Here is a 12,144-nt window from a genome sequence, read left to right on the forward strand (position 1 = left end):
CTTATCACTAGTGACTGTTTTCCTTTGTTTTCTTTCTTTCTCTTTCTTCTCTTTCTTTACTTCCTAAATTTCGGGTTTTTGGGGTGACAAGCACTCTAATGGGGGGGGGCAGGCCGTAGCCTCTGCATGTGTGTAGGGTGGGGGGTTATATTTCATTTTTCTTTGGTTTCTATGGTGCCTATGTATTCCTTTTTATAATTTTCTCTTTCTTTCTGGGTCTGAGTGACCGGGGTTCGGTAGGGAGCGGGTGGCGCTGTGGGTGGTACGTGGACGCGAACTGTTTACGCTGTTGACTTGTGCAATCTTACCATCCTGACTGGTGGATTCTCTCTAACTGTTGGTTCTCTTGATGCTGCCTGCCCATGCTGTGAAGCGAATGTACGGACTCAGTTCTCCTTGACTCTATTCTTCACTGCATTATTTTCAGATAAAAACTTTTAAAATTAACCTACAATGCTCCTTCTCCCTGGCGGCACATCTCCACTCAGTATAACTGCTGTTCATTTTAGCTGTATTGTCTGTTGGCGCTGGGGACACGTAATGTTTGCACATGTGCTTCAAAGTATCGTGGCCGGCCTGCTGGTTGTAGGCCCGTATTTGTGTCATGTTTTAAGCACAATAAAGGTTTTCAAAAATTAAAAAAAAAAAAAAAAAAATTGACTAGGAGTACTGCTCTTCCTGGATCTGCGCTTGGTGGCGCAGAAAAAAGAAGAACTGACGTCAGCGCGCGAGGGCGGCGTCTAAGTGCTCCGACGACGTCATCCCAGAGACCACGACGATGGTCGCAGAGCCGCAGACGACGCCTACCGACACGCAGGGGTACTGCTACGCAAAACTTTCCAGATCCAGTCTAACGATTGGGGATATTCTAAGGTAAGGAATCTAACACTAACCTGTTTCTTTCGGATGCCCATCCTATTCTAATACAGAGGATTCCTGGAATCGTGCTCGAGCGGCTCATCGCCTTTCTTGAAAACAGCAGTATCCAGGTATGTGAAGGGTCCCTGTTTTCTGCTACCCACACCTGAAAATGTAGGGTCCAACAGGATTATTCCTTAAGCCTCACATTATTTATTTCAGTGGTTCTTAACCTTTTGATTTCTGTGTACTCCCCTTAATCATTACTGAAACCTGGGGACCCCCGCTGAATCATTGCTGGAATCTGGGGACCCCCACAAAGTCATTACTGGAAGCTGGATACCCAGGCCGACGTATTTTCGATGATTTGAACCAAAAACAGTACACACAAAATACAGAAGCAAGCATTCATCGAACAAATAAACAAATTATGAAATATTTTTATTCATTCACAACTACAAAAAAATCTACATTTACATTTTCAGGTTGGAGCTTTTCTGAATTCAACAGAGGTCACTCATTGTCCATACTACAATCCGTTTGATGCACTTGCACTGCTCCCACAAAGCAGTCACAGATTCCAAGAGTAGGCTTTGCCAGGAGTTAAGAACCACCAATTAAATGTATATCAATCAATCAATCATAACATTTGTAAAGCGCACTACATATCCGTGAGGGTATCAAGGCGCTGGAGGGGGTGGGGGGTTTGGGTAGGGGGTGCTGCTACTGTTCGAAGAGCCAGGTCTTGCGGAGTCTCCTGAAGGTTAGAAGGTCTTCGGTCTGCCATAGGCGGATGGGGAGGGTGTTCCATGTCTTGGTGGCAAGGTGGGAGAATGATCTGCCGCCGGCGGTCATTCTTTGGATGCAGAGGACGGTGGCAAGGGCGTGGTCTGCAGAGCGGAGCTGGCAGGTGGGGGTGTAGAGGCAGAGTCGTCTGTTGAGGTACACTGGTCCGGTGTTGTGGAGTGCCTTGTGTGCATGGGTGAGGAGCTTGAAGGTTATCCTCTTGTTGATGGGGAGCCAATGCAGGTCTTTCAGGTGGGGTGTGATGTGGCTGCGGCGGGAGATGTCGAGGATCAGGCGTGCTGAGGCGTTCTGGAAGCGTTGAAGTCGTTTCAGGAATTTGACCGGGGCTCCTGCGTAGAGTGAGTTGCCGTAGTCTAGTGTGCTGCTGACGAGGGCCTGGGCGACCGTCCTTCTAGTTTCGGTGGGGATCCACTTGAAGATCCTGTGAAGCATACGGAGGGTGTTGAAGCAGGAGGAGGAGACTGCGTTGACCTGCTATGTCATGGAGAGTGTGGAGTCGAGGATGACCCCTAGGTTTCGTGCGTGGTTGGTGGGTGTAGGGTGTGCTCCTAGTGCATTCGGCCACCAGGAGTCGTCCCAGGCCGAGGGGGTGGAGCCGAGGATGAGGACCTCTGTCTTGTCCGAGTTCAGCTACAGTCGGCTGTTCCTCATCCAGTTGGCGATGGCCTTCATTCCTTCGTGGAGGTTGGTTTTGGCGGTGTGGGGGTCGTGGGTGAGCGAGAGGATCAGCTGGGTGTCTTCGGCGTAGGAGATGATGCTTAGGTCGTGCTGTCGGGCGACGTGGGCGAGTGGTGCCATGTAGACATTGAACAACGTTGGGCTGAGAGATGAGCCTTGGGGTACGCCGCAGATGATCTCGGTGGCTTCGGAGCGGAAGGGGGGAGGCGGACGCTCTGGGTTCTCTTGGAGAGGAAGGAGGTGGTCCAGTCCAGGGCCTTCTCTTGGATTCCGGCATTGTGGAGGCGTGCTCTTAGTGTGCGGTGGCAGACTGTGTCGAAAGCGGCTGACAGGTCCAGGAGGATGAGGGTTGCGGTTTCTCTGTTGTTGAGCATGTTCCTGATGTCATGGGTGGTGGCGATGAGGGCAGTTTCGGTGCTGTGGTTGCTGCGGAACCCTGACTGGGATGGGTCCAGGATGTTGTTCTCTTCGTGGAAGCTGGTCAGTTGTATGTTGACAGCCTTTTCGATGACCTTCGCCGGGAACTGGAGCAGGGAGATGGGTCGGAAGTTCTTGAGGTCCTTGGGGTCCGCCTTGGGTTTCTTTAGTAGGGCGTTGATCTCTGCGTGCTTCCAGCTCTCCGGGAAGGTCGCTGCCTCGAAGGAGATGTTGATGGTTTTCTGGAGGTGGGGTGCAATGGTGCTGCTGGCTTTGTTGTAGATGTGGTGTGGGCAGGGGTCTTCCAGGGATCCCGGGTGGAAGGTGTTCATGATCTTGATGGTGTCCTAGTCGTTGATGTTGGTCCAGGCACGCTGGCGGTTGGTGGGGGTGGTGGTGTAGGGAGCGGGGGTGTGGGCTGTTGCCGGGGTGGTGACGGCGTCGAAGGTGTCGTGGATGTTTGTGATCTTGCGATGGAAGAAGGTGGCCAGCGAGTCACACAGGTCTTGTGACGGTGGGATGTCGTTGGTGTTGGAGCTTGGGTTGGAGAGTTCCTTCTTGATGCTGAAGAGCTCTTTGCTGTTGTGTGAATTGTTGTCTAGGCGCTCTCTGAAGGGGGTCCTTTTGGCAGATCTGATGAGTTGGTGGTGTCGGCGGGTGGCGTTCCTGTGGGCTGTGTAGCTTTCCAGTGTTCTTTCGCGGGTCCTGTTTTTTTCTAGTTTTCGGCAGGTTTGCTTGGAGGCCTGGAGGTCTTCGGTGAAAACAGCTGGTTCTCTTGCTGGAGTGGGTGTTCGGGGGTTTCTTGAGCGGGGCAAGGGTGTTGGCGCAGTCGTTCATCCATTGTCTGAGGCTGTGGGCTGCAGCGTCTGGGTCGGTTGGGTCTGCGGGTGGGTTCTGGGCGAGGGCGGCGGTTAGCTGGTCCTCGTGATCTTGCCCCAGCTGCGGTGAGGCATCTGCTGGGAGCGGTGGTGTGTGGTGGGTTTCCGGAAGGTGAAGTGGATGCAGCGGTGGTCGGTTCAGTGGAGCTCGGTGGTACGGTCGAAGAAGACGTGGCTGCTCGCTGAGAAGATGGGGTCAAGCGTGTGGCCAGCGGAGTGTGTGGGTGCTGTGACGAGTTGTCTGAGTCCGAGGTTGCCGAGGTTGTCGATCAGGGTGGAGGAGCTGGCGTTGTTGTTGTTCTCGAGGTGGAAGTTCAGGTCCCGAGGAGGATGTAGTCCATGGAGGTGAGGGCGTGTGTGCGGACGAGGTCAGTGATGGGGTCGCAGAACTGCGGTCGGGGTCCGGGGGGTCTGTAGATGAGGGTGCGTCTGAGGGTAGTGTCCGGGTCAGTGTGGACCTGGAAGTGTAGGTGTTCGGCGGTGCTGAGGGTGTCGTCGGCGTGTGTCGAGATGTTGAGAGTATTTCTGTGGACAATGGCAATTCCTCCTCCTATTCCGTTGGTGCGGTCCTTGCGGGTGACCTTGTAGCCTTTCAGGATGGCTATGGCGATTTCAGGTGCTGAGGAGGGGGTCAGCCAGGTCTCAGTCAGGAAGGCGAAGTCTGGTACGCTGGTGTCGAGTAGATCCCAGAGTTCAACGGCATGTTTGCGGGCAGAGCGGGTGTTGAGCAGGATACATCTGAGGAAGTTGTTTTCCATGTTGGGTGGGTTGGCGGGCCGGATGCTGGTGAAGCTGCAGTTCCGGCAGGAGAAGGGTCCTTGGATGCGTTTTGGGGCGGCCAGGCAGCAGGTGCGAGATCATCCGGCGTTGAGTGCGTGGAGAGTGCTGGAGTCGTAGCGGAGGCAGGTGTCATGGTGTGTGCGGGATCCAGGGTTCCTGGCGCTGGGCGCGGTCTAGGCGCAGATGGGCTTGCCTTAGGATTCCCATGAGTACGGCGGCGGAGGGTCAGGCATATATGGGGAGGTGGGAGGGAGGAGCAGCTGGGAGGCGGGAGAAGCGAATGGGCAGTGGTCAGTCAGAGGGGCAGGGCCGCAGGGGACACAGCGGCGGGGGAGACGAGTGGCACAGAAGGCAAAAATGGGGCACAGGAGGGGGGAAAACAGTATCACAGAAGGCAAAAAAAGGGACACAAGAGGGGGAAAACAGTGGCATAGAAGGCAAAACACGGGGCACAACGAGGGGGTAAACAGTGGCACACACTTACCAGCGAGACCTCAGCACCGTCAGCGGCATACAGGCAGAGCTGTGCAGAGGGGGAGCGACCTACCTGGAGGGGTCAAGGGTCGCTCCTGTGCTTCCTCTGGCAGAGATAGTGCGGGTTCACGCTCTAGCGCTGGCTTCCTATGCAGACGACACACAGATCTTCATCTCTTTTACTCCTGATACAGTAAAAGTATCTAACCAACGTAAAACCTGTTTTAAACAGGTAAAAGATTGGATGTTTGACAGCAGCCTAAAACTAAATGGTAAAAAAAATGTAAGTGTAAGTTGTCTGCCTAGAACTGAGCTGGCCTGAAGATTTAGGTGTGCACCCTTCTCCTACTCCCGTAGTTAAAAGGCTCAGGTTCTGGATTGACAACAAACTTTCCACGGAATACAAGGCTAGGAAACTTGCATCAAGCTGCTTTGGACTACTAAGGACACTCAGAAAACTGTTAAATTGGTTACCATGCTCTTTCCGGAGAGTGGTCGTTTAAGGGCTGGTGGTTTCACACTTGGACTATGGAAACTCCCTCTACCTGGGCAGTCCTAAGTTTGAGATAAAGAAGCGATTCAGAATGCTGCTGCCCGGATTCTCTTAAAAATTCAAAAGTACCAGCCAGCTACACCGGCCTCAGCAGCTTTACACTGGCTACCTGTGCATAAAATAATCCACTTCAAGACACTCTGCTTAGCCCATCGTGCTATGCTCAGGAAGGGTCTGCAGCTTATACTACAATTGGTGAAGCATTATATTCTCAAGAGATCACTGCGTTCCGGGGATCCAAGGCTGCTGCTGGTCCCCAGGATTAAGAAGGCAAGAAGTGGGGGGGGGGGGGCACTCCTTTGCCTACTTAGCTCTCAAACTCTGGAATACCCTGCCACTGGATCTTAGAATGAACCAGTCAGAACTTAGTTTTAGGAAACACTTGAAGAATTTCCTTCTTTAGACTATCTTCTGGATGTGCACTGAGTCCTGTGACAGATATGTTGTTCTCAGCGCTGGGAGGCGCGTTGGGTAGCTAAGTGCTATAAAAATTCTCCAGAATAGAAAAATATAGAATATGTAACAGGTGCTGACTTAAGCTGTGAGGGGTCACTGCCCTTTCTGCGTGGCTCATGTAGCAAATTGCACAAAGTAAACTCGAGCAACAGCGTGCAGGTTAGACCTCTTCTGCAGCATGACCAGAGATACATTTCCGCCGCTGCCTTGATATGCAGTGTAACCTGGATGAATCAACAACCTGCCCCACAACCCGGAGGGCACAAGTGTCACAGATTAAGCACCCGCTGACCAGACCTGCCACACAGTTTCTTCCCAGTCGCCTGAGGGAGAAGCAAAGTTACTGCCCAAAATCCTGCACCTCCTAAGGGTGCGACGGCAAAGTGCACACCATAATCATTGCACAGAGCTGCATCACAGTGAATAGGTAACATGTAGCTTGAGATCAAAAGACTGAGAGACTATATACCGAATTCATTAAAAAAAGCCTTCTGTTACGATAATGATTTGCAGAGTGATCATTTTTTCAAGATGTGAAAGAACTGACCTACTGGTTACCCAAAATGTTAGTTGCTTGCACAACATGACAGTTAGCTCGCACATGTGTCTGATTACTGCCTATGACCTTTTATCTTTGCTAAGACACTGTAGATAATGGGGGCAACACAGGAACAAGGTTAGTCCAGTACAGATGATGTGTAACCTGGCTAGAAATTCGAAATTCGAAGAACTCTGTAGCTGAATCACCACTAATGGGTGTACCATTTTGATTTTCGTGACACTAAGGTTGTTCTCTTTTTCTTAAGACAAGAACTGCCCTGGAAAAAAGAGCAATTGTGTCTGATGACTATTTGAGTTCTGACTCTCTGCCCCTTCACTTCCCTTTGACAGCTTAGCCTCATTACCCTAAGAGTGAAGTGCTGAAGGGAACACTTGGTCCAGTTTCCCGAGCCATTGTAGGACAGACCTGAGGAAAGGCGAGGCAAACTACCCCAAACACCACAGTTGTGGTCAAGTAGCCACTAACTTCAATGTTGCTTCCTTGAAAGTGGTATCGCAATCAGCTATCAGATGAGTGGTTCAAGTACAACACTGTTGAGAAGATCGTTTTTGATACCATATCCTAATTTAACTTTGTAAATCACTTTACATGGGTTGAAAGTGTATGAGATTTTATGTAAGCACTGGCAAAAATCAATGGAGGATAGTTAGACCATTAAATATCAATTTTAGTATTCACTAAGGGTCTGTGGAGTTGGCTGGGAAGTTCCCGCTGTGGGCTTCAGTTGGGTCCAAGCTGACGTGTCCCACATTTACAGTGTCAGCATAGGCTGCGGAAAGTGTGAGTCTCGGAATGCCACCACATGATGGCATCTGCAAAATGTAAGTTAAGAGTTTACTCGAGTAATTATCAGCATACTGCCCTAATCATGATGGTGAGGAGCTACTGTGTCTTTGATACAGATTAGCCCAATCATCCAAAGTGGCAGCTGGGATACTCTTCCGGGTAGTTGGAAAAGAACAAGGAGCAGGGGTGTGCAGTTTGCCATTGCCTAGCAACTGTGCATGTTGGTAGGCTTAAGCCTTCAAGCACCTTTTTTGATTTTTTCATTTAACTCGCAGACTTTAGGGTAGTGTTTCCTAGGAAAGTCCTTATGTTGATCTTGCTACTTACATCTGCTTTATATTTTTATTTCAGCATCAAAGAAACACTTACTACATTGCTCCTACTAGAGGAACAAGGCTGTGTATACCTTCTGTTTACAGTACGTTGTATGGGATTGTAAGACCAAACATCTAGTGTTGCTCCCCCCACCCACCTTCTCTGTGTCACCAGGGCCTGGTTCACAGTGCGAGTATTGTCCAAATAAAAAATAAAAAAGAGAGAGAGAGAAAATGTATAAAGATAGATAGATGTATCAACAACAATGCTGATGGCAAACCAGCAGGTGTCCTCCATCTACGGTGTACACCCACCCATCCACTGTATACAACATAAATGGACTTCATTGTAGACACTTACACAACCTTGCAGGTTCATCTTTGATTCCTTTACAAATGTGGGGCATTGTATGGTAAAAGACTCTGCCTTCGGCTCAGGCATGATCAAAACACTTCGAGCAAGAGATTGGTCGGTCTGCATACTGTTATTGTGTCAAACAGTGAAACACAATTCACTTCGAAATTATGTTCTGCCTTGTTGGCTATATGGAGGGTCAATTAACATACTACCAACCTAAATCTGATGGTAAGATTGAGAGGATGAACAAAGCCTTTGAGTAACGCCACTATAGTTTCACCACACATTACCAAGACTGGTGTCACTAAATATCTTTTGTTGAACTTGTGTACAATAACACCCTTCACAGCTTAGTGAAGTCACCCCTTTTCTACCGTACCTCCAGATTCCAGCCATATATATTGAACATGCTTTGTTGAGTCCTTGCCTTTTTACTAAACTACTCATCACTTCCATTCAAGCTTTTCATAAATTGGTCATTCAACATAGGAACAACAGCAAGAAGGATTACAAAGAACAAGCTGATAGTTGTTGCCACCCTGCTCATGAGTATAGAGTGGATGATTCTGTCTGGTTCTCCTCATATTACCTAGGCTCTAGGATTACCACACTAAGTTTACCAATTGATTTATCGGTCCCATCCACATGGCCCAAGTATTTAATCCTGCAAACGTTAGCTTGATGCTAGATGCCCATTGGCACATTCACTCGGTATCCCAAATAACATTTTGGTTCTCATCCAGTAGTTGCCAAAGACGTTCTGGAGTATGAATTCTGTAACTTAGTTTACAAATGTGCGCAAAGTTAGGAATACCACCTGTACCAAACTGACTGGAAGGGGTATAAACTTGCAATTGTTCTGGGGTACTAGCCTACTTTATGCCTGCGTGGTGATTCCCTATCAAGTAGTGGTGAAGTATGGGGGTACTTCTGAGGGTGGATGCAGTGTCAGAGCTCACCCAAGTTATGTCTGAATAGCTAGGCAGGGAAGTTCATGTTGTGGGCTTCAGCAGGGAGCAAGGCTGACGTGACAAGCAACCACTGAGTCAGCATAGATTGAGTAGTGGTGTGGGAGGGAGGATTTGACTGACAAGTACCACAATGTGGCGTATTTAGCATATGAGAAGGGGGAAACTGCACATACTGGTAGGCTTATTGCTACCTACTTCAGTTTGCACCCAGCTTTCATTTTCATGCACTTTTCTGTTAACCCTATGCACTTGTGGGTAGGAACTTTGGTTGGATTCACTCTGTTTGTGGAGCTGCCCTGTAGCCTTCAGCTGGCGAGTCATGTGTATATTTAATTGAAAGTGTCATACTGTTCCCTTTCTTTGAATGTGATTGTTTATGTCTTTTGTGGTCAGGAAGTAGTTTGGAGTTGTGCAGCCAGAGGTGCAATGTCTCTCCCTTTCCTCCCCATTTTTCACTTTGATCCCAGGATCTGGTTCAAAGTGTTAGAATATCCTTAACTGTAAGTAAAAACTGAGGCTTCTGGAACGTTGAGGGGTGTTCTGCTTGGATTCATCTGTCTCTGGGTCTTGACATAGTAGATAGCAAAAATCAATGTTAACATAAAGCAATTACAGAATAAAGATATGTTCACATAGTCAAGTAGCTGGGCTGACTTTTTTTAAATTAATTCCCAACTGACTTGCCATGCTTCAGATGGCAGACCACCCTTTAAAGAAATTGATAATAAGGTAAAAGTAGAGGCCAAGTATATTTTTTATCAGATTTGTATTTACATTTATTGCATTACACCGCTTATAAAAAGCGGGTTTTTGTGTACTGATCTCCAGAGCAGGTACTGGTTTCAGGTTTCAGGTTTTCAAGTCTTTATTTCGATTTTTAACAAATCATAAAAGACACATTAAAATTTGGTAGTAAACGAACAATCAAAATTTTTTAAGCAAAAAGACTGTTTGAAAATGAGAAAAGAACAAACATCAATGAACAGATACTGAACACATTTAGAACAGACCAATACAAGCATTGGAAATGCAATAGGTCTCGCAGCATTAGAGTTAGTGCTTTTAGAATTGTTTATGGGTTTTTTTGTAAATCTTTAGCATTTTTGTTTCCTGTAGCCAATGCTAAAGAATTACAAATAAAAAAAGCCATAAACAATTCTAAAAGCTCTAACTCAAATGCTCCGAGACCTATTGCACTGTGTGAGGGTGAGGGGTTGAGGGTGAGTGAGGGTGAGGGTGGGTGAGGGTGAGTGAGGGTGAGTGAGGGGTTGAGGGTGAGTGAGGGGTTGAGGGTGAGTGAGAGTGAGGGTGAGTGAGGGTGAGTGAGGGTGAGTGAGGGTGAGGGTGAGTGTGAGTTAGGGTGAGGGGTTGAGGGTGGGTGAGGGTGAGGGTGAGGGGTTGAGGGTGAGTGAGGATGACTGAGGGTGAGTGAGGGGTTGAGGGTGAGTGAGGGTGAGTGAGGGTGAGTGAGGGTGAGTGAGGGTGAGTGAGGGTGAGGGGTTGAGGGTGAGGGGTTGAGGGTGAGGGGTTGAGGGTGAGGGGTTGAGGGTGAGGGGTTGAGGGTGAGGGGTTGAGGGTGAGGGGTTGAGGGTGAGTGAGTGAGGGTGAGGGGTTGAGGGTGAGGGGTTGAGGGTGAGGGGTTGAGGGTGAGGGGTTGAGGGAGAGGGGTTGAGGGTGAGGGGTTGAGGGTGAGGGGTTGAGGGTGAGTGAGTGAGGGTGAGGGGTTGAGGGTGAGTGAGCGTGAGGGGTTGAGGGTGAGTGAGGGTGAGGGGTTGAGGGGGAGGGGTTGAGGGTGGGTGAGGGGTTGAGGGTGAGGGGTTGAGGGTGAGTGAGGGTGAGGGCGAGTGAGGGTGAGGGGTTGAGGGTGAGGGGTTGAGGGTGAGTGAGGGTGAGGGCGAGGGAGGGTGAGGGGGTGAGGGGTTGAGGGTGAGGGTGAGGGGTTGAGGGTGAGTGAGTGAGGGTGAGTGAGGGTGAGTGAGGGTGAGTGAGGGTGAGTGAGGGTGAGTGAGGGTGGGGCACGGGTAAGCAATGCGTATGCTTTCTTTAAATTAGAACACTGCGTTCAACGTTACTTACAAAGTTGCTATCATTTCTTATTACAACAAACACATCATGATGATTATTAACATTTCTTATTACAACCAACATATCATGATGATTAATGTACCCGGAACGTATCTGACAGGTACGTACGCGCACAGCAAAAACATTACTGAAATATGTTATTTAAAAACGTGGTGTAACTATTGCCTAAATCATTGGTACTTGTTGCGTCTGCCTAGGAAGGAGAAAAGAATGAGCCAACATGGGTGGCATAGTACTGGCCAGTGCTAGAAATGGCGAAATAGAAATAGAAGTGCAGGTAACAGCTTGTTTTTTGTAAAGTACAGGTACTCTACAATTAAAATTATTATGATTCTCATGAGAAGTGCAGCTACTCTTTCTCTGAAAATAAAAAAGTAACCGCACTCAGTACCAGACAGACAGTACCCTTTAAAGCAGTGGTACTGGCCACTTAATCTAGCTCAGTTGGTTATAATCCTGGGTGCAGCTGTGTTCACCATCTGAGCTGAACAGCAAGGTACACACGCGCCGCAGTTACAATGAAATAAACCGGCACAAACACGCTTCTCAGAAAATGTCCATTTTTTGCAACTGATTCGGGATTTCTAAAAAAGTAGGCTGAGGCAAGATAGACAAAACGTATGGAAGGAATTGTGTCTGGATTCGAGGAGTGTGTGGTGAAAATATGTTCGAGGTCCGTGCGAGTATTATTTAAATAGCTCCCATATTGGCTTGCACATATTGCTTTAAAGAATTAAAGGCCACCTCTTCTCCCCCGCCCCCCGGCCAGCATACAACTTTAAATACAAATTTAAATTCGGCATACACATTTAAATTAAGATTCCAACTTTACATTCCTTTTCAATAGTTTGTGAGCATTGGTGATAGTAGTTAAACATGCTGAACGTACCTCCGTGGTGAGCAGAGCCCCGGTGCGGTTTTTGAAGTCCTGTAAGTCGAAAGTCAGGCAGGAGCAACTAGGGAAACGGGGTAAGTCCCGGGTGCGGGAGCTTCCTGACTGCCCCGGGAGGGATGGCATGTAGGAATGATGTGCATTCCTTTTGCAAAATATAGCGACAGCTTCCTGACCGGAGCCGAACAGCCAGGAAATGAAAAGGTGTTTACAATTTAGGGTTTCCTATCAATAGGTTAGCAACGTAGTCTTAAAAATGTTTATTCTTCAATGAG

The 12,144-nt window shown here is 48.5% G+C and overlaps 1 protein-coding gene across 1 annotated transcript in view; it reads right to left on the reverse strand.

Moving 5' to 3' along the window:
* Positions 1 to 12,144, reverse strand: part of HECTD4 (HECT domain E3 ubiquitin protein ligase 4) — a 2,691,195-nt gene that overhangs the window by 855,619 nt on the left and 1,823,432 nt on the right. The gene's annotated exons all lie outside the window — the stretch shown is intronic.

Source organism: Lissotriton vulgaris, chromosome 11 (genome assembly GCF_964263255.1).
Source record: "Lissotriton vulgaris chromosome 11, aLisVul1.2, whole genome shotgun sequence".
NCBI lineage: Eukaryota > Metazoa > Chordata > Amphibia > Caudata > Salamandridae > Lissotriton > Lissotriton vulgaris.